This window comes from Cervus elaphus, chromosome 30, assembly GCF_910594005.1.
Source record: "Cervus elaphus chromosome 30, mCerEla1.1, whole genome shotgun sequence".
Taxonomy (NCBI): domain Eukaryota; kingdom Metazoa; phylum Chordata; class Mammalia; order Artiodactyla; family Cervidae; genus Cervus; species Cervus elaphus.
Window position 1 is genome coordinate 2,007,172 of NC_057844.1, and position 20,295 is coordinate 2,027,466.

Below are 20,295 nucleotides of genomic sequence, written 5' to 3' on the forward strand. Positions count from 1 at the left end.
TGTTGCCTCCTGATCTGCTTCTAGTCCGGTGAAAATATTGAGGAAAAAAATTATGCAAAGGGACCAGAAAACATGAAGATAACAATGTCAAAACATCACTAATTGCTAAAGGAGTACTTTTTTGATATGATTAATGTAAGATAAACTAGCGAAAGCTGTTACTTTTCTTTTAGGTAAAAGAAAATATGTTGAACAAATTTGATGAAATAAAAGAGTACCTTATGTCATTTTTATATTCTGGTTTAGTTACATTTATGATAATGAAGTGAAGAAATGAATATGCATGTGAAAAAAATTGATCTATTTTTTCTTAATATGTTAAGTATGAGAACATTATATTAGCTTACACTCAGTCTTGCTGATGATTACATAAACAGCATTGCCTCAAGAAGCTGACAGTGAGGGCAACAGAGAAGCAAGAAGCAAATGGTATATAAATGTGTATGATGGTTGAAAACAGAAATCCAGCTTTAGACTTAAGATACATAGTGGAAATAATTCAGTATAATAATGTCCATACCTCTTCAGTTTGGCCTTTTACCAATCTACTCAACTAACTAAAAGTTTTTTCTACAGTTCTTTCTGATTTTTTTTTTGTTTTTTTTTTTTTTTTTTTGGTAAATTAGTGTGATGTATTTTGTCCCTGTTTCCATCGCTTCTCTTTTTCTGTCACTCTTCTCTTTTACCATGTCCTATTCCAATATTATGGAGGAGGAAATGGCAATCCAGTCCAGTATTCTTGCTTGGAAAATCCCATGGATGGAGGAGCCTGATAGGCTACAGTCCATGGGGTCGCAAAGAGTCAAACACAGCTAAGCGACTTCACTCACTCACTTATTCCAATATTAAACTTATCTGATTACATAGAGAACCTGACTTGAACAAAATTAACCAGATTTAATGTTTCTTCAGATTATAGTTCTGAAAATTGGAAGAGAATAATAAAGCAATATGCAAAATTAGTAAGGGTTCAGCATGAGGGAAAATGAAATAGGGTAGAAGAATAAAAGGAAGAGAAAAAGGAGAATAGAGGCAAAGCAGAAAGGGAAGATAATAAAGACAAAGACCTACCATTAAGAGTGAATTTCTCTTCAGATAAGAATTCTATTTACCTCTTGGCTTTTAGACTGATCTATAGATCAAGGCAGCAAATATGTAATTTACCTTTACTGAGGTGAATAAAAAAGAGAAGCTCGGCGGGAGGAGCCAAGATGGCGGAGGAGTAGGACGGGGAGACCACTTTCTCTCCTACAAATTCATCAAAAGAATAACTGAACGCAGAGCAAACTTCGCAAAACAACTTCGGATCGCTAGCTGAGGTCATCAGGCGCCCAGAAAAGCAGCCCATTGTCTTCGAAAGGAGGTAGGACAAAATATAAAAGATAAAAAGTGAGACAAAAGAGCTAAGGACGGAGATCCGTCCCGGGAGCTCTTAGGCGGCATTGCTTGGGGTAGGGTTGAAAGGTTCTTGCTGAACGATAAGACGCGGGATTCTTGGCCTCCGGAGGAGACGAATTCAATCCGGGGCCAGAGACGAGGCTGGATCGCTCAGAGCTTTTGTGTAATAAAGTTTTATTAAAGTATAAAGGAGATAGGGAAAGCTTCTGACATAGGCATCAGAAGGGGGCAAAAGAGTACCCCCCTCCTAGTCTTTAGCTGTATGTTATATAGTCACTCACAGTCTGTTAATGAAATGAAAGGAATGTCATAAAATTTAGAATGGCATCAGATAATTCATCCCAGGCCATAAAACGATTGACTTGAATCTTGTAGAAGGGCAGAATACCAACAAATAGTTCCGTTTACATAGATTAGGGGAACAATACCTGAGTAAGTAAGTTAGGCCGTTTGGCGGAACCAACTTGAAGATAGAGTCTGGGGTTCATTAACATAGCTTAAGACAACATTTCCATACGAAAAAGGAATGTATTGGTTAACTCAAAGTTTGAGAGTAGTTAGCTTTAGGTGAGACCAGGTGTCATGGCAACACAGAATGTTAAGAGAAACCTCCTTTTAAATTTGTATAGAGAAGGAAAAACAGATCTCTGGTTTGTTTCTTCCTGCCGCTTAAGAGAGATAAAAATGTCTGGCACTTACAGCCTCTTTCCTCCATTTGGAGACCCCTGGCCTTCTTGCCTGTTACCCTCTCAGGGTCCAGGCCTGAGTGCCCTGAGGACAATCGGAGGGAACTTCTGTGAGTTGCCAACTTGAACTGTGGGAGACCAAAAGAGAGAGAGTAAATTAACCGGCCCGAACACACTGCTGGCCGTTCGCAGAACAAAGAGACCGAGAGGGTCCAGAGAGGAGCTCGCAGGCTGCGGACTGGCCCAGCCCCGCCGGAGGCAGGAGGCAGGGGGGAGGGGAAGGTCGCGGCGAGACACAGGGCGCAGGCACCCGACCGGCGCGGCGGGGACTGGGGCTGGGGACGCGGAGGGCAGAAGGCGCACGCACCCGACTGGCGCCAGCGGAAACTGAGACTGGGTCCGCGGAGGGGAGTGGGCACGCCACACCTGGGGAGAGTGCGCCCACGAAGCCCCTGGCTGCCTGGACCGCTCTGACGGGGAAGGCACAGAGAGCAGGGGCAGCTTTTCCTTCCGCGCTTTTGTGGAACACCCGAGGGCTGGAACCTCGCGCAGCGCGGGGCGCGCTCCATATAGAACAGCCGGGAGCCTGAGCAGCACAGACGGAGAAAGCAGCGTCAGCCCCTCCGGGCAGCCCTAGCCCATCCCCGCGGCGCAAGCCTATCCTCACAGCACCAGCCTCTCCCTGCAGCGCAAGCCCCTCCCTGCCCCGCAGAGCGACGGAACTAGCTACCTGAATAAGAGTCCACCTCCGCCCGCCTGTGTCAGGGAGGAAATGAGGCTCTGAAGAGACCGGCAAACAGAAGCCAAATAAACAAAGGGAACCGCTTCAGAAGGGACTGGTGCAACAGATTAAAATCCCTCTAGGAAACACCGACTACACCGGAAGGGGCCTGTAGATATCGAGAAGCGTAAGCTGGAACTGAGGAGCTATCTGAAACTGAGCCGAACCCACACTGACCGCAACAGCTCCAGAGAAACTCCTAGATATAATTTTACTTTTTTCTCTTTTTTTTAATTTTATTTTTTTTATTTTTTTATTTTTTTTCTTTTTTTTCTTTTTTCTTTCTTCTCTTTTATTTTCCTTTAAAATCCCCTATTACTCCTCCATTACTCCTTAACTTTCATTTCCACAGACTTTTACAATTTTTTAATTAGGGGGAAAAAAAAAATTTTTTTTTCCTTTTTTTTTTTTCTCTTTTTCGTTCTTTTTTTTTCTTTTTTTTCTTTCCTTTTTCTCTTCTATTTTCTATTTTTCTTTTTTTCTTATTTCTTTTAAAGTCCTCTAGTACTCCTCTACTACTCCTTAATTTTCATTTTCAATACACTATAACCTTACAAAAAAAAAAAAAAAAAGAAGAGAAGCCCTATTTTTAAACCAAAGATTATTCTCTCCCAATCTTGACTCTCTGTTTTCTACCTCAGAACACCTCTATTTCCTCCTTTCCCCTTCTCTTCCCAATCCAATTCTGTGAATCCTTGTAGGTGACTGGGCTATGGAGAACACTCTGGGAACAGACAGCTGCGTAGATCTGTCTCTCTCCTCTTGAGTCCCCCTTTTTCTCCTCCTGTTCATCTCTATCTCCCTCCTCCCTCTCCTCTTCTTCATGTAACTCTGTGAACCTCTCTGGGTGTCCCTAACGGGGGAGAATCTTTTAGCCATTGACCTAGAAGTTTTCTTATCAGGGCTGTATAGTTGGAGAAGTCCTGAGACTACAGGAAGAATAAAACTGAAATCCAGAGGCAGGAGACTTAAGCCCAAAACCTGAGAACACCAGAAAACTCCTGACTACATGGAACTTTAAGTAATAAGTGACCGTCCAAAAGCCTCCATACCTACACTGAAACCAACCACCACCCAAGAGCCAATAAGTTTTAGAGCAAGACATACCATGCAAATTCTCCAGCAACGCAGGAACATAGCCCTGAACATCAACATACAGGCTGCCCAAGGACACACCTAACACATAGACCCATCTCAAAACTCATTACTGGGCACTCCATTGCTCTCCAAAGAGAAGAAATCAAGTTCCACGCACCAGAACACTGACGCAAGCTCCCCTAACCAGGAAATCTTGACAAGCCAATCGTCTAACCCCACCCACTGGGTTAATCCTCCACAATAAAAAGGAACCACAGACCTCCAGAATACAGAAAGCCCACTCCAGATACAGCAATCTAAACAAGATGAAAAGGCAAAGAAATACCCAACAGGTAAAGGAACATGAAAAATGCCCACCAAGTCAAACAAAAGAGGAGGAGATAGGGAATCTACCTGAAAAAGAATTTAGAATAATGATAATAAAAATGATCCAAAATCTTGAAAACAAAATGGAGTTACAGATAAATAACCTGGAAACAAAGATTGAAAAGATACAAGAATTGTTTAATAAAGACCTAGAAGAAATAAAAAAGAGTCAATTAAAAATGAATAATGCAATGAATGAGATCAAAAACACTTTGGAGGGAACCAAGAGTAGAATAACGGAGGCAGAAGATAGGATAAGTGAGGTAGAAGATAAAATGGTGGAAATAAATGAAGCAGAGAGGAAAAAAGAAAAAAGGATCAAAAGAAATGAGGACAACCTCAGGGACCTCTGGGACACTGTGAAATGCCCCAACATTCGAATCATAGGAGTCCCAGAAGAAGAAGACAAAAAGAAAGGCCATGAGAATATACTCGAGGAGATAATAGCTGAAAACTTCCCTAAAATGGGGAAGGAAATAGCCACCCAAGTCCAAGAAACCCAGAGAGTCCCAAACAGGATAAACCCAAGGTAAAACACCCCAAGACACATATTAATCAAATTAACAAAGATCAAACACAAAGAACAAATATTAAAAGCAGCAAGGGAAAAACAACAAATAACACACAAAGGGATTCCCATAAGGATAACAGCTGATCTATCAATAGAAACCCTCCAGGCCAGAAGGGAATGGCAGGACGTACTGAAAGTAATGAAAGAGAATAACTTACAACCTAGATTACTGTATCCAGCAAGGATCTCATTCAGATATGAAGGAGAATTCAAAAACTTTACAGATAAGCAAAAGCTGAGAGAATTCAGCACCACCAAACCAGCTCTTCAACAAATGCTAAAGGATCTTCTCTAGACAGGAAATGCAGAAAGGTTGTATAAACGTGAACCCAAAACAACAAAGTAAATGGCAACGGGACCACACCTATCAATAATTACCCTAAATGTAAATGGGTTGAATGCCCCAACCAAAAGACAAAGATTGGCTGAATGGATACAAAAACAAGACCCCTATATATGCTGTCTACAAGAGACCCACCTCAAAACAAGAGACACATACAGACTAAAAGTGAAGGGCTGGAAGAAAATATTTCATGCAAACGGAGACCAAAAGAAAGCAGGAGTCGCAATACTCATATCAGATAAAATAGACTTTCAAATAAAGGATGTGAAAAGAGACAAAGAAGGACACTACATAATGATCAAAGGATCAATCCAAGAAGAAGATATAACAATTATAAATATATATGCACCCAACATAGGAGCACCGCAATATGTACGGCAAACGCTAACGAGTATGAAAGAGGAAATTAATAGTAACACAATAATAGTGGGAGACTTTAATACGCCACTCACAACTATGGATAGATCAACTAAACAGAAAATTAACAAGGAAACACAAACCTTAAATGACACAATGGACCAGCTAGACCTAATTGATATCTATAGGACATTTCACCCCAAAACAATCAACTTTACCCTTTTCTCAAGTGCACACGGAACCTTCTCCAGAATAGATCACATCCTGGGCCATAAATCTGGTCTTGGAAAATTCAAAAAAATTGAAAGCATTCCAGTCATCTTTTCTGACCACAGTGCAGTAAGATTAGATCTCAATTACAGGAAAAAAATTGTTAAAACTTCAAACATATGGAGGCTAAATAACACGCTTCTGAGTAACCAACAAATCATAGAAGAAATCAAAAAAGAAATCAAAATATGTATAGAAATGAATGAAAATGAAAACACAACAACCCAAAACCTATGGGACACTGTAAAAGCAGTGCTAAGGGGAAGGTTCATAGCATTACAGGCTTACATCAAGAAACAAGAAAAAAACCAAATAAATAACCTAACTCTACACCTAAAGCAATTAGAGAAGGAAGAAATGAAGAACCCCAGAGTTAGCAGAAGGAAAGAAATCTTAAAAATCAGGGCAGAAATAAATGCAAAAGAAACTAAAGAGACCATAGCAAAAATCAACAAAGCTAAAAGCTGGTTTTTTGAAAAAATAAACAAAATTGACAAACCATTAGCAAGACTCATTAAGAAACAAAGAGACAAGAACCAAATTAACAAAATTAGAAATGAAAATGGAGAGATCACAACAGACAACACTGAAATACAAAGGATCATAAGAGACTACTACCAGCAGCTCTATGCCAATAAAATGGACAACTTGGATGAAATGGACAAATTCTTAGAAAAGTATAACTTTCCAAAACTGAACCAGGAAGAAATAGAAGATCTTAACAGACCCATCACAAGCAAGGAAATCGAAACTGTCATCAAAAATCTTCCAGCAAACAAAAGCCCAGGACCAGATGGCTTCACAGCTGAATTCTACCAAAAATTTAGAGAAGAGCTAACACCTATCTTACTCAAACTCTTCCAGAAAATTGTAGATGAAGGTAAGCTTCCAAACTCATTCTATGAGGCCACCATCACCCTAATTCCAAAACCAGACAAAGATGCCACAAAAAAAGAAAACTACAGGCCAATATCACTGATGAACATAGATGCAAAAATCCTTAACAAAATTCTAGCAAACAGAATCCAACAACATATTAAAAAAATCATACACCATGACCAAGTGGGCTTTATCCCAGGAATGCAAGGATTCTTTAATATCCGCAAATCAATCAATGTAATACACCACATTAACAAATTGAAAGATAAAAACCATATGATTATCTCAATAGATGCAGAGAAAGCCTTTGACAAAATTCAACACTCATTTATGATTAAAACTCTCCAAAAAGCAGGAATAGAAGGAACATACCTCAACATAATAAAAGCTATATATGACAAACCCACAGCAAGCATCACCCTCAATGGTGGAAAATTGAAGGCATTTCCCCTGAAATCAGGAACAAGACAAGGGTGCCCACTCTCACCACTACTATTCAACATAGTGTTGGAAGTTCTGGCCACAGCAATCAGAGCAGAAAAAGAAGTAAAAGGAATCCAGATAGGAAAAGAAGAAGTAAAACTCTCACTGTTTGCAGATGACATGATCCTCTACATAGAAAACCCTAAAGACTCTACCAGAAAATTACTAGAGCTAATCAATGAATATAGTAAAGTTGCAGGATATAAAATTAACACACAGAAATCCCTTGCATTCCTATATACTAACAATGAAAAAACAGAAAGAGAAATTAAGGAAACAATACCATTCACCATTGCAACAAAAAGAATAAAATACTTAGGAGTATATCTACCTAAAGAAACAAAGGACCTATACATAGAAAACTATAAAACACTGATGAAAGAAATCAAAGAGGACACAAACAGATGGAGAAACATACCGTGTTCATGGATTGGAAGAATCAATATTGTCAAAATGGCTATTCTACCCAAAGCAGCCTATAGATTCAATGCAATCCCTATCAAGCTACCAACGGTATTTTTCACAGAACTAGACCAAAGAATTTCACAATTTGTATGGAAATACAAAAAACCTCGAATAGCCAAAATAATCTTGAGAAAGAAGAATGGAACTGGAGGAATCAACCTGCCTGACTTCAGACTCTACTACAAAGCCACAGTCATCAAGACAGTATGGTACTGGAACAAAGACAGAAATATAGATCAATGGAACAGAATAGAAAGCCCAGAGATAAATCCACGAACCTATGGACACCTTATCTTTGACAAAGGAGGCAAAGATATACAATGGAAAAAAGACAACCTCTTTAACAAGTGGTGCTGGGAAAACTGGTCAACCACTTGTAAAAGAATGAAACTAGAACACTTTCTAACACCATACACAAAAATAAACTCAAAATGGATTAAAGATCTAAATGTAAGACCAGAAACTATAAAACTCCTAGAGGACAACATAGGCAAAACACTCTCCGACATAAATCACAGCAAGATCCTCTATGACCCACCTCCCAGAATATTGGAAATAAAAGCAAAACTAAACAAATGGGACCTAATGAAACTTAAAAGCTTTTGCACTACAAAGGAAACTATAAGTAAGGTGAAAAGACAACCCTCAGATTGGGAGAAAATAATAGCAAATGAAGAAACAGACAAAGGATTAATCTCAAAAATACACAAGCAACTCCTGCAGCTCAATTCCAGAAAAATAAATGACCCAATCCAAAAATGGGCCAAAGAACTAAACAGACATTTCTCCAAAGGAGACATACAGATGGCTAACAAACACATGAAAAGATGCTCAACATCACTCATTATTAGAGAAATGCAAATCAACACCACAATGAGGTACCATTACACGCCAGTCAGGATGGCTGCTATCCAAAAGTCTACAAGCAATAAATGCTGGAGAGGGTGTGGAGAAAAGGGAACCCTCTTACACTGTTGGTGGGAATGCAAACTAGTACAGCCGCTATGGAAAACAGTGTGGAGATTTCTTAAAAAACTGGAAATAGAACTGCCATATGACCCAGCAATCCCACTTCTGGGCATACACACTGAGGAAACCAGATCTGAAAGAGACACGTGCACCCCAATGTTCATCGCAGCACTGTTTATAATAGCCAGGACATGGAAGCAACCTAGATGCCCATCAGCAGATGAATGGATAAGGAAGCTGTGGTACATATACACCATGGAATATTACTCAGCCATTAAAAAGAATTCATTTGAACCAGTCCTAATGAGATGGATGAAGCTGGAGCCCATTATACAGAGTGAAGGAAGCCAGAAAGATAAAGAACATTACAGCATACTAACACATATATATGGAATTTAGAAAGGTGATAACGATAACCCTATATGCAAAACAGAAAAAGAGACACAGAAATACAGAACAGACTTTTGAACTTTGTGGGAGAATGTGAGGGTGGGATATTTCAAAAGAACAGCATGTATACTATCTATGGTGAAACAGATCACCAGCCCAGGTGGGATGCATGAGACAAGTGCTCGGGCCTGGTGCACTGGGAAGACCCAGAGGAATCGGGTGGAGAGGGAGGTGGGAGGGGGGATCGGGATGGGGAATACATGTAAATCCATGGATGATTCATATCAATGTATGACAAAACCCACTGGAAAAAAAATAATAATAATAAAAAAAATAAATAAATAAAGTAAAAAAAAAAAACACACGGGAAAAAAAAAAAAAGAGAGAAGCTCTCGTAAATTTTACTGTAATGATATGTGTCTGAGCAAGGTTTCAGACACTTACAAGTAATACTGACTGCCCTGAAAATATGGTAAATCAAAAGTCAAGCCATATCAGATGAAGTTGATTATGTGGCTGAGAATTTTATAAGCTCTTACTAAGTTAAATGTCATGAATCCTCCTAGGTATAAATATGTCATCCCTTGAGAGGAAGCCTCTGCTTTGATGACTTCATTATCAGTTATGCTTCTTTGGTGACTTCACCATCAATAACAGACATTAATTAACCAATTTTTATAGGTCTATGGAGAATGCACTGTTGTACATTGTAAAGGTATAAGACACTGTCCAAGATAGAATTGCAGTTTACCAATGTTTTGAGGTGAGAGCATGCATGTGTGCATGTAGCAGTGTACAATGCTCCATGAACTTAAGGGTAAATAAGACTCGTGTTTACTATATGACACTGGAGACTAGGAGAGAAGATTTATCTGGGGCTTGGGACTGTTGGGGAGATGAACAAGAGAGAATGTTGAAAGAGAGGATGGATCCTCAGTTGGGCATTGGAGACAGAGTAGGAAGCAGAATAAAGCCTTTTAAGTAGGATAAATAGTGTCAACAAAGATACATAAGAATGAAAACTCATGAATTGATAAAAATTTACCAGAGACATTATGAAACATAAAGTTTTCTCCAGGGAATATTTAAGGCTCTGGAGATTCTGGCTATTAGTACCAAAATATAATAACATCTTCCTAGTATTTAGACACATTTTCCCAAATCTAAGGGATAATTTCTGAGGAAACTAACTGTATTGTAATGGCAATAGTCACTTGAGTCAGAAACAGATCTATCATCCCAAGTCAGAATTAAATTGGACCTAGTTTTCCTTTTGCTCCATAACACTTGATATACACTGGAACTGTGTTTATTTATATTATATATGTATATAATATATATAGAAAGTTTATTCATCTTATTTGTATTTACATTAAAAACTGAAAGGAAAAAAAAGAAAAAAAAAACTGAAAGGAAATTCCCTCCTTTCAAAATCATGATAAAACTTATTTTAAAATGGTGACATTTAATAAATCAATTTCAGATCACCTACAATTAAAATAAAATTCCCTGGCTTACGCAGCTGGCTCTTACGCTCCAGGGAATCAGCCAGAAATAGACAGATAGAGAGAGATAAAGAGATAAAAAGAAAGAAAGAAAGAAAGACATGGGGACCGAAGCTCTGATGGAGCAAAGGTGTTTTAATCAACATGGTGTGGGCATATATACTGTCTTACAAGGTAGTTATTCTCAGCAAAGATAACAATTAAAATTCCAGACTTACAAAACATAAGGCGATCCTTATCAAAGAGCAAGAGTCACAAACAATCACTTTTACCGTATGGTTCATAAAAAGGAAGAGGGTTCTTATTACCGTATTGAAAAACTAACGAAGGACATGCCTGGATTCCTCAGCCCAGGGAAAGGCTGTGCCTCTCCTCTTAATTCCTGAATGTCCAGGAATTAATAAGGACCAGAGGATTCCTGACAGATCCAAAACAGCACACAGGAAGCCTCCTGTTAAATGCTTCCTGACAATTAAGTACTCTTAGAATTTTTTAATTTATTTTCAATAATATGTGGATTTATATATCAGCTTGCAAAATATATTGAAACTTACAAACTGTTACCCTTAATTGTAAATAAATAGAATTACTTAGGCAAAAACAAACAAACAAAAAAAAAGTGCTGTTAATGTTCACATTCCTTATATTTCTGTTGAAGAATGAAGAACTCAGATTTTTTTTCTTTTTTCCTTCCATGGAGTCACAGTGAAATAGGTAATTTTTAAAATAAATTTAATTCATGTGGATACTTTCTGATTAGCCATTTGTAGCTCAGATCAGCAAATTATAGACTATCTAAATATCTCATTTATTCTTTATATTCACTATATTTTAAGTTAATAATAATACCGCATAATACTAAAATTAAACAACTATTTATCCTAGCAAGTGATTAGGGTTATTTCCAGGAAATATCCTAAAGAGTAAGCAAATCTCTCCAAGACATTCAGATTCAAAGGCATAGTTTCCCTGAGGATCTTTGGTGTGTTAGTAAACAATAAGCCAAAGAGATGTCAATATGGATACAGACTTTTTTCCTATCTCCTTTAACTACATTCTCAGGAGTTTCTCAACAAAAAACACTATATTGAAGTCACCATGCACTCCTTTTACCTTCATTTATTTATAAATTTATTTATTCCTTCCTTGAATACATATTTTTCATGTGCTTGAAATGTGTCAAGCATGCTTCTATGTAATGGGCATAAAACCATAATTAAGATACATGAATATAAATGTGAGTATATGAAGGGTTAAGAATTAGGTTCAGAGCACACCTGGAGGATTTTCAGTTTTAATTCAACATGTAAAGATCTGAGAAGTCATCACTCACATCTGTATTACCAGAAAAAGCAGAAAAAAATTGAAGATCAATGGCTTTCTTGTACCTATTAGAGAACTGAGGTAGCAAGGCAAACCACCACAGCAAAATCAGGAGAAACAGACCCACCCAAAGAGAGGGAGCCAAGAACTGCTTATTTGGACCCAAAGCCATAAGCTGACAGGAATGTTTCAGTGCTTCAAATTGATAAATTGATACATGCTGAATGTCTACATATGGCAGAGAGTGAAGAGGAACTAAAAAGCCTCTTGATGAAAGTGAAAGAGGAGAGTGAAAAAGTTGGCTTAAAGCTTAACATTCAGAAAACTAAGATCATGACATCTGGTCTCATCACCTCATGGGAAATAGATGGGGAGACAGTGGAAACAGTGTCAGAATTTATTTTTTGGGCTCCAAAATCACTGCAGATGGTAACTGCAGTCATGAAATTAAAAGACGTTTACTCCTTGGAAGGAAAGTTATGACCAACCTAGATAGCATATTAAAAAGCAGAGACATTACTTTGGCAACAAAGGTCCATCTAGTCAAAACTATGGTTTTTCCAGTGGTCATGTAGGGATATGAGAGTTGGGCTGTAAAGAAAGCTGAGCACCAAAGAATTGATGCTTTTGAACTGTGGTGATGGAGAAGACTCTTGAGAGTCCCTTGGACTGCAAGGAGACCCAGCCAGTCCATCCTAAAGAAGATCAGTCCTGGGTGTTCATTGGAAGGACTGATACTGAAGCTGAAACTCCAATACTTTGGCCACCTGATGTGAAGAGCTGACTCACTGGAAAAGACCCTGATCCTGGGAAAGATTGAGGGCAGGAGGAGAAGGAGATGACAGAGGATGAAATAGTTGGATGGCATCACCAACTCAATGGACATGGGTTTGGGTGGACTCCGGGAGTCCAGGGACAGGGAGGCCTGGTGTGCTGTGGTTCATGGGGTCGCAAAGAGTCAGACATGACTGAGCGACTGAACTGAACTGAATGGGTAACTTGAACATTTATTAATTTTGAAGAACCAATGGCTTCAAAGTTCCTGCATTTGAAGAACAGCATATATTTACATAATCAAAATTCAAACTAATCCCAAGTATAATAAAAGACCTAAGAACCTCATGATCCAACTACTAAACACCATAGATAATGAGAAAATATTTAATGTGGCCAGAAAAGAAAGACTAATTACATACTATGAACACTGGGAAACAATGGCATAAAAAATTTCTAACTTCACAAACACTGGAGGCCAGAAAACAAAAGGGAATCTTTATAGAGTTCTGAAAGAAAAAAAAAAAAAAAATTGTCAACCCAGAATTCTGTACAGTGAAACTACCCTTCAAAAATGAAGGGAAAATAAAGATATTTTCAGATAAAATAAAACTAAGAGTATTTTCCATTAACGCATTTGCTCTCCAAGAAGCTGTCAACAGTATAAATTATGCATGGGACTTTTCAACAGACTCCAAATTGGTTTAGAACTGAAGTGTGTAACAGAGACTTGGTAGGGTATGAGAAAGACAAATATTACAGCAGTTTAGACAAAAAAAATAATTTATTTTTGTCCCTTTTAAATGTTCAGACTGGTAGGATGAAAATATTCAATGAAGTCTTTCAGTTTCTAATCTAATATCCCTGCAGTGCTGTCAGGAAGCTGGATGAGTTCTATCAATATCTTGTTTATTCACCATTCCTACTGTAATCACTCATCATCAATGTGCCAAATAGCTAGCCATCACATCTGCATAACAACTGTGAGATAGGGTAGAGAGGAGGAAAAGGAACACTGTTTATCAAAGACTAATTCCTGGAATTTGCACAAAGTATCTTGATTTACATCCTTCGGACAGAATTTATTCACTGGGTCACAAGTTGCAAGGAAGTCTGGCAAGAGACATAAATAAATATTCCATTAACACAGAAGAAGTGGAGAATGTTTAGTTACTAGGAACTATCAATTTAAGACCCAATAAAAAATAACACAAACACTAATGAAAGGAAGCTTTTAGAATAGAAATGGAATTGCATAAAGAACATGGAACATCTAGAGAATTAATAATGGTGCATTCAGTATGAGGTACAACTTTTTTCTATGACAGGCTAAATTCTTACACTGTCTTACATGGTCACTTTTTATTACCAATGCGAATGATTTTTTTTTTTTTTTTTCTGTTTCTGTTTCCAAGACATTATCTATGTATTTAGGATTTCAAAACATGAATATGCGGGAGGGCAAATATATTAGAGGAATCAAAACTGAATTCTCTGGAGACATAGTTTAAAGTAGCATAAGAAAATAAAAAATATATATATACATAATTATATTTTTTCAAATATTTAGTGCATGGAGAGAACTCTTGTATAACATATAAATTTGTGATCCTTTGGGAATGGGTTTCTTAGATTTCATATCCTCAAAAGATTTCTTCACAATTATTCATTATTTTCCTTCAGGGCACAGAAAGTATAAATATTCCATGGGATCAAATGTTGAATAATTTTATATGGCATAGTATATAATGCTTCAAAATATATTCAATACATATATAAACAAATTGTAATGGGGAAATGCAATACACTAGTCAAAAACCGTGAAAACAAGTTTTAATTACAAAGCATTTACATTTACAAATTTGCCAAAAAAGAGATTATAAAAAATAATCATTCACTGAGGGGTGGAGTGAGATCCACTCAGAGAAGAAGAAAATACCAGCATGCTCTGTTCAGTATGATGATAAAAAAATTAAATATTGAAGCAGAGATAACTTTTTCTGAATAAATCTGTGTATATATCTTTTCTGAAAAATACTTAAGTTTTTAAGTGATTTTGGCAGACTACTTGAGTCCAAACAGATGAAAAGAATTGATATGCCTAAAAGGTGGCACTAGAGGTAAAGAAGCCATGTATCAATAAAGGAGATGCAAGAGACGCGGGCTTGATCCCTGGATCAGGAAGATCCCCTGGAGTAGGAACTGGCAACCTGCTCCAGTATTCTTGCCTGGAGCACTCCACGGACAGGAGTGTGGAGGGCTACGGTTCATCGGGCCACAGAGTTGGACGTGGTTGAGCGCCTGAGCACACAAATAAAATTTAAAAACCATATTTTCTTTTAGATACATTTTAACCTACTTTTGGTCTATTTTTACCATAAGTATTAACTTCTTTTTCTAAACCTCTTACAGTTTGATTTAGGGAAAATGGTAAAAGAAAACATATGGAATAGAGTGGTAATTTAGTACTAAAGAGATATTCCTTTAAAATTTATCTAATCTTCACAATATCTAACATAACTAGACATCATTGTATTCATTGGGCCAGCATCTAATGGTTTTGTAATGTCATCCTTGTAATTCTTTTACACTGTGTGTTGGAATTAGTTGGTGTGTGTGATTATTGAATTTCAAACAAGAAATGATTTGATGCAGTAAAATTCTGATTTAGGTGTTTTAGATATACATATTCCTATAATTGTTTCCACTGAATTGTGTCTGTAAGTGAAGAAAACTTGCTTGCTCCATAATTATGTGAATATAAAAAGAATGTCTATGAAAAATAACATCATATCCTTTTTACCCATATCTGTCTACATTATCAACATGATTTTGGCAGCAGGTCATATTTTTTATTATAGACTCTTCCCACAAACTCCTTTAGCTACTATTTGGAAACAACTTTTATTTGTCCTTTTATGTTATTTTTATCTATAAAGATGCTTTTTAAATAATAATGTGTGTTTTAGAGGTTGGAAATAATAACTTTGACATCCTCCATACAGAAAAGCTTTAATCTAGTGACCATCACCAAACCTTAATCATTTTATGTGTTTGATGGTGAAAATATTGAGACAGGATTTTTTTCTTAGAGATACCATTAATCTTTCATTTTGTAAAAGAAATACACAATAATTTGTCCTATAATTACTTGTACAAGGTGTACTTTTAAGAGAAAAACTTTGGAAAATACAGTTTTTCAAACTTAATACTGATTTCCAATTTTCTGAAAGGCGGTTGCTGAATGAAAAGACGCCGGGATTCTTGGCTTCTAGAGAATTCAATCCAGAGCCAGAGACGAGTCTGGATCACTCAGAGCTTTTGTGTAATAAAGTTTTATTAAAGTATAAAGGAGATAGAGAAAGCTTCTGACATAGGCATCAGAAGGGGGCAGAAAGAGTACCCCCCTGCTAGTCTTCAGCTGGATATTATATAGTCACTGGCAGTTAATGAAAAGAAAGGGATGTCTTAAAACTCAGAGTGGCACCAGGCCCCTCATCCGTAAGATGCATTTTGGGATAATCTTGGCACCAGATGATTCATCCCAGGCCATAAAATGGTTGACTTGAATCTTATAGAAGGGCAGATTACCATACAAACAGTTTTGTTTACATAGATTAGGGGAACAATATCTGAGTTTAACATACTGGTTTGTCAAGTAGGTTCTGAGCCATTAGGCAAACCAACTTGAAGACAGTCTGGGGTAAATGCATAGTACATTAACAGCTTAAGACAAACATTTCCATAAGAAAAATGCATTGGTTAACTCAAGGTTTGAGAATAGTTAACTTCAAGTGAAATCAGGTGTCATTATGGCAACACAGTATTTTAAGAGAAACCTCCTTTTAAATTTGTATAGAGAAGGAATTGCAAACCATGTTACCCCGAACATTAGGGTGCGTGTATCTTCTCTAATTAGAATTTTCATTTTCCCCAGCTAATATATATGGCCTGGAGTGAATTGCCAGATTATATGGAAGCTCTAGTTTTCTGAGGAACATTCATACTGTTTTTCATATGGGCTGTACCAATTTACATCCCCACTTACAGTGTAGAAGGGTTCCATTTTCTCCACATCCTTTCCAACATTTGTTAGTTGTGGACATTTCAATGATGGCCATTCAGACCTGTGTGAGATGGTTCCTCATTATAGTTTTAATTTTCATTTCTCTAGTGATTAGTGATATTGAGCATCTTTTCATTACTGTTGGCCTGCTGTATATCTTCCTTGCAGAAATGTCTATTAAGGACTTCTGCCTATTTTTCGATTGGGTTACTTTTTGCTGTTGTTGTTTAGTTGTATGAGCTACTTGTATATTTTGGTAATTAAGTATTTTTCAGTCACATCATTTGCAAATATTTCCTTCCAGTCAATAGGTTGTCTTCTCATTTTGTTTGCAGTCTCCTTTGCTGTACAAAAGCCTATAAGGTCTTTGGCCATCTGATGCCAGACACAACTGAGCACCTTCACTTTCTTTCTTTCTTAAAAAGGGTTGATTTTTACACTCTCCTTCTGATATTTCATTGTCGACATAAAGAAATGCAACTGATTCCTGTATGTTAATCTTGTATCCTGCTACCTTGCTGAATTCATTTTTTTTTTTTTAGTTCTAATAGTTTTTCAGTTCTAATAGTTTCAGTTCTAATGTGAGATGCTGTGCAGTGGTTAGTCTTCAGTGATGTCTGACTCTTTTGCAATCCCACGGACTGTAGCCCACAAGGTTCCTCTGTTCATGGGGATTCCTCCAGGCAAGAATACTGAAGTGGGTCACCATTCCCTTCTACAAGGGATCCTCCCAACCCAGGAATCAAACCCAGGTCTCCCTCATTGTAGGTGGATTCTTTACCATCTGGACCACCAAGAAAGTCCAAGAGTACTGAAGTAGGTAGCTTACCCCTTCTCCAGGGGACCTTCCCAACCCAGGAATAGAACCGGGGTCTCCTGCATTGCAGGCAGATTCTTTACCTGCTGAGCTACCAGGGAAGTCCTTCAGTTCTAATAGTTCAGTTCTAATAGTTTAGGGTTTTCTGTATACAGTATCGTGTCATCTGCATCTAATGACAATTTTACTCCTTCCCTTCAAATTTTGGTAATTGTTACTGCTTTTTCTTGTCTGAGTGCTCTGGCTCAGCTTCCAATACTACATTGAATAGAAGTGGTGACAGTGGGCATCCTTGTTTTGTTCCAAATTTTATTGGGAAGGCTTTCAACTTTTCATTATTCAGTATTAGGTTGGCTGTAGGTTTGTCATATATAGCATTTATTATGTTGAGATATGTACCCTCTATACTCACTTTGGTGAGAGGTTCTATCACAAACAGGCATTGAATTTTATTAAGTGGTTCTTCTGCATTTACTGAAATGATCATGTAGTTTTTATTATTTCTTTTGTTAACATGGTGTATCACATTGATTGATTTGTTTATGTTGAGCCATCCTTGTTACCTTGGGATGAATTCAACTTGATTGTGGTGTATGATTTTGTGTGTGTGTGTGTTGTTGGATTCATTTTGCTAATATTTTGTTGAGAATTTTTACATATATGTTCATCAAAGATATTTCTTTTGGTAGTGTCTTTCTTTGGTTTTGGTATCAGGGTGATGGTGGCTTTATAGAATGACTCTGAGAGTGTTCTTTATTTTTCAATCTTTTGGAAGAGTTTGAGAAGGAGATGATATACCCTTCATAGCAATTAAATTTTGGTTCTAATATGCAGATTTCCTTAATTGAACAAGAAAAGAAAGTCATCAATACTCTGGTAGATTATCAAGTGAGAAACGTTTTTCCGTGGATTTAAAGTCCAAAATTCCTCTATGTTTTTCACATAAAAATAAACAATTACAATTATTGTATAGATTATTTTTAGCAAAACTGCAAATTAAAGATTAAATTCTCTGTCCATATACTCTGGAAATGCAAACTATTTTTCTTTCTGACATAACCATCTTTAAAACATGAGTAAGCATAGTGTTATTCTAGCTGAAACATCTTTTTGCTTAACTTTACCTTAAACACTAATTATCACTGTTACTTTTCCATTGGGGTCATTATTTTCTTTCTTTCTTTTTTACTATGAAGACCTGGAAAAGTAGAGGACAATGATGGGAAATCATACACCAGTGAAAGTGTTTATTCTAGCAGGTTTGACTGATGACCCACGATTGAAAATTGTATTGTTCATCTTCTTACTTCTCACTTACTTACTAAGTATCACTGTAATTTGATCATCATCACACCTACCCTGGTGGATCCTCACCTCAAGACCCTAATGTATTTTTTCCTCCAGAATTTTTCTTTCTTAGAAGTCTCCAATACTACTACATGCATCCCTAAATTGCTGGCTACCATGGCAACTGGGGGCAAAACCATTTCTTATAATGGTTGTGCAGCTCAAGTGTTCTTTGCTTTCCTTCTTGGAGCATCTGAGTTTTACTTGCTGGCAGCTATGTCCTATGACCACTATGTTGCCATCTGTAAGCCCCTGTGTTACACAACCATCATGAACAATAAAATCTGCATTCAATTTGTCTTCTGTAGCTGGCTTGCCAGATTCTTTGTCATCTTTCCACCACTCCTCTTAGGCCTAAATCTTGACTTCTGTGCTTCCAACACTGTTGACCATTTCTACTGTGACACAACTCTCCTCCTGCAGATCTTCTGCTCAGACACAGAGATCTTTGAGATGATGGGCTACATCTCAGCTTTGTTGACACTTGTGGTCACATTGATAATATCATATACCTATATCACAAAAACAATTCTAAAAATCCTTTCCACTAATCAGAGGAAAGAAGCTTTTTCAACATGTTATTCTCACATGGTTGTGATAACTCTATACTATGGCAGCTGCATCTTCATATATGCTAAACCATCAATCAAACAAAGAATTTCCAAGGTAATTGCAGTGCTCAATACCTCTGTTGAGGTATTTTGAACCCTTTTATCTACACTTTACAGAACTAACAAGTGAAAAAAGCCTTTGTGAATATGATACACAGGATTCTTTCTTTCTCAAAGAAGTGAATAGGCTACTGCACTATACATAAAGAAAAGTAACAAGTGTCTCAATAATAACAGTGTGCTCAATAGTAGCTTCCCTATCCAGTGAAGTGAAAGTGAAAGTTGCTCAATTCTGTCTGACTCTGAGACTCCATGGAATTCTCCATGCCAGAATACTGCAGTGGGTAGCCCTTCCTTCTCCAGGGCATCTTCCCAACTCAGGGATTGAACCCAGGTCTCCCACATTGCAGATGGATTCTTTACCAGCTGAGCCACAAAGGAAGCCCTCCCTATCCATAGTTACCCTCAGTTTTTCCCTTTAATTTCTATCATATTCATCTTAAATTTCTCCATGACTCATTAACAAAACTCTGTGTTCTGTGAAGTTAGTTTTCTTTATATATTTCAATAGACTTTCCCCCTCACCTCACTTCCTTTTCCTCTTAATATATAAAACAAATTGCACTAATTTTTCAATCTTTTTTCTTTGATTTTAAAATATTGTTTAACTTAATTACATTTAATGTAGCATACAATCCAAAGGTTAATATTCTATTTGTGATCAGTGACAATATACTTAAAACTAATATTCATTTATATTATTTGTTATACTAACCAACTTTTTGGTGCACATTCT

The 20,295-nt window shown here is 37.2% G+C and overlaps 1 pseudogene; it reads left to right on the forward strand.

Moving 5' to 3' along the window:
• The first annotated feature begins 18,760 nt into the window (after nt 1–18,760).
• On the forward strand, nt 18,761–19,682 carry LOC122686504 (annotated as a pseudogene).
• Nucleotides 19,683–20,295: the final 613 nt, after the last annotated feature.